The 3,364-nt window shown below is 40.2% G+C and overlaps 1 pseudogene; it reads left to right on the forward strand.

Annotated features, from left to right (window-relative positions):
- LOC105537314 overlaps positions 1-3,364 on the forward strand; it is a 19,321-nt pseudogene that overhangs the window by 10,725 nt on the left and 5,232 nt on the right.

Raw genomic sequence — 3,364 nt, forward strand, 5'->3', positions numbered from 1 at the left:
TGAAAGTCTTCTCCTTTTACTTGTGGTTCTCCCTAACCTACATTCCCCTCTTTGAGCTGCTGTGCCCGGACCCATGTTTATTCATTCTCTATTCCCCAGATGAGCAAAAGATTGAACAAAACAGTATGTTTGCATCTACAATATTTGGCCAACTTGTAATGTAAGTCTCCAGTACCCTTGAAATAGCTGTCTTACAGTTTCTGTATTATCTTTCCTCTTTTATTAGTGTCATAAGGGAGACAATTTAAAAAGGAATTCTGCTTTCTAAAAATCTTAAATAAATGGATATACATGTGGATAATTTTGCTTGTCATAACAATATTTGGCTTTATATAGTATAGCTTAAGTTTTCAATAATTAGTAAATATAGGTGTAATGCCATATTTCTATCATGTGACCATATGCCGTATCACTGTCAAAAAGGGAGTAAATTGTAGTTATATATCATAAGACGAGTAGAAAACTTCTCAGCAGTGGTTCTTCAAGGGAGGGGGCATTTCTGGTTGTCATGGTGACCGGGAAGAGGTTGCGACTGTCATTTAGTATGTGGGAGGTGGGGATGCTCAGTGTGCTTCAGGGGCTGCGTGGGTAGTAAGAGCCAGTCCCGAACAGTGAATTGTTTGATCCAAAATGCCAATAGTGTCATGTGGAAAAACACTTCAAAAGAGGCTGTTTGGAGCAATGGTCATTGTTTCAAATTGTTTGACATAGTTGCCAAGTGCTACCAAAAACCATAGTTAAGATACAGTTACGCCTGTAATTCCAGCACATTCGGAGACTGAGACCAGCAGATCACTTGAGGTCTGGAGTTTCATATGAGCCTGGCCAACATGGTGAAATCTTGTCTCTAATAAAAATATAACAATTAGTTGGATGTGGTGGCACATGCCTGTAATCCCAGCTACTCAGGAGCCTGAGGCACGAAAATTGGTTGACCCCGGAGAAGGAGGTTGCAGTGATTCGAGATCGCACCTGTGTACTCCAGCCTGGGTGACAGAGCAAGACTCCATCTTGGGGTGGGGGAGGGGAACAACTTACAGTTTTGCAAATAGCCAACTGGCTATGTGTAGATGCCTGCATATTTGAATGGTCTCCCGATCCATCCTTGATTGTCCTGACACTGAACTTTCATGGTGGTGGGCAGTAGTAGAGTCGTCATCATCTCTGAAATTCTAAGATTATACAAGTTCTTTTCTTTGTGCATAACCATTGTTGACTGCCTAGATAGGAGGGTAAAGCTGTGAATTCACATTCGTAAGTCTTTTCCTAATCCATTTAACATTAGATTGAAGGACGGGGTGAGTAGATGGATGGACTGAACTAATACCCATATGTGCTGTAAGAGACTCCATCCATTGATCTGGGGAGAATATCAAATGGTCAGATAGCCATATTTTTTAGTAGAAGAATGAAAGAAGCCAAAAATTTTGCTAATTCCGTTTTAGGATTGAATTGAATTCAAGTGAAATATATATAGTTTTTTCCCTGTATATATGTTTTTCTCTATATATATTTTGTTCCTATATGTATATATTTTCCTTTATATATATTCTTTTATATATGTATATTTTTCTTTATATATATTTTTTCCTTTATATGTATTTTTTCCTTTATGTGTATATGTATATTTTTTTCTTTCTTTCTTTTTTTTTTTTTTTTGGAGACGGAGTCTCATTTCATCACCCAGGCCAGGATGGAGTGCAATGGCATGATCTTGGCTCACTGCAAACTCCGCCTCCTGGGTTCAAGGGATTCTTCTGCCTCAGCCTCCCCAGTAGCTGGGATTTTTAGTAGAGGTGGGAGTTTCACCATGTTGGCCAGGCTGGTCTTAAACTCCCAACCTGAGGTGATCTGCCTGCCTTAGCGTCCCAAAGTGCTGGGATTACAGGCATGAGCCGCTGTGCCCCGCCAAATTCAAGTGAAAATATGTTTAACAGCATTTTATAAAGCTCAGGAATTCGGCCGAAACTGAGTTTTGATTTGTGTAGTGTAGGTTTCCGTGCATCTGTGTTGCAATGTTACTGACAGTATGGGAAACGATTCCTAAAGTCATTTGAATGTTTATTCCTTTAAACCACGTTTGATTTGGTTGGAATAAATTAGTTGTCATTGTTTTCTAGTTTACTGTATCATTTTGTCCATTTTCACATTTCATCCTGATTTTTTTTTTTTGAAACAGGGTCTTGCTGTATTGCCCAGGCTGGAGTGCAGTGTCATGATCTTCTTGGCTCACTGCAAACTGCACCTCTTGGGTTCAAGGTATTCTCCTGCCTCAGCCTCCCGAGTAGCTGGGATTATAGGGACCCACCATCACACCTGGCTAATTTTTTTATTTTTAGTAGAGATAGGGTTTCACCATGTTGGCTACGCTTGTCTCAAACTCTGGACCTCAAGTGATCTGCCCTACTCAGCCTCCGAAAGTGCTGGGATTACAGGGCATAAGCCACTGCACCTGGCCTGAATTTTTTTTTTTTAAACAGTCTTGCTCTGTCACTCAGGCTAGAGTGCGGTGGTGCAGTCTCACTCACTGCAACCTTTGCCTCTGGGCCTCAAGCGATCCTCCCACCTCAGCCTCTTGAGTAGCTGGAACTAGAAGCATGTGCCGCCACCCCAGCTAATTTTTGTATTTTTCTGTAAAGAGCTTTTGCCATGTTGCCCAGGCTGGTCTGAGATTCCTGGATTCAAGAGCTCTGCCTTCCTTGGCCTCCCTAAGTGCTGGAATTACAGATGTGAGCCACTGTGCTTGGTCATGAATGTTTCACGTCACTTTTATGGGAACCTTTTTCTCCCCTTAACTGTTAATGGAATACCTATATTTCTAGTGGTTTTTATATCTCTCACTCGGGAATTTTCATAACTGCTTGGAGCTTAATACTTTATCTGTTATTTACTAGTAGAGTCTGGTTGTTTAGAATGTTCTGTGAATTCATCTTAATGCTTCCCTGGAAGGGTAAGTGTAGTTTTATGATTAATCACTGTGATTTTTTAAAAAGTAAATTATACATTGGAGCACTGATAGTTTTAAAACCTTCACCAACTTTTTCATTTATATTATTCACCTTTAGCTTGGAAATTGTGAACACTTTTGCTACTCTGTATCTGAATGTTATGGTTTCTTATTGCAGAGAGACAACTGGGTGGATCCATGAACTCTGTGTCTAAACTGCTCCTCTATGTAGGGTGGCTGTCCACTACTGCAGTGCACGTGGAGAGTAACAGAACTTCCTTGCTGCACTTTATTTTGGATTTCTATGAGAAGGTAATACACATTACATTTTCCTCATTGGGATTTTTGTGAAGGCTATTCACTTTATTGGCATATTATTTAAATTCTATGCACAAATATTAAGGTGGGCTGTGATCT

This window comes from Mandrillus leucophaeus, unplaced genomic scaffold (genome assembly GCF_000951045.1).
Source record: "Mandrillus leucophaeus isolate KB7577 unplaced genomic scaffold, Mleu.le_1.0 Scaffold1700, whole genome shotgun sequence".
Lineage (NCBI taxonomy): Eukaryota > Metazoa > Chordata > Mammalia > Primates > Cercopithecidae > Mandrillus > Mandrillus leucophaeus.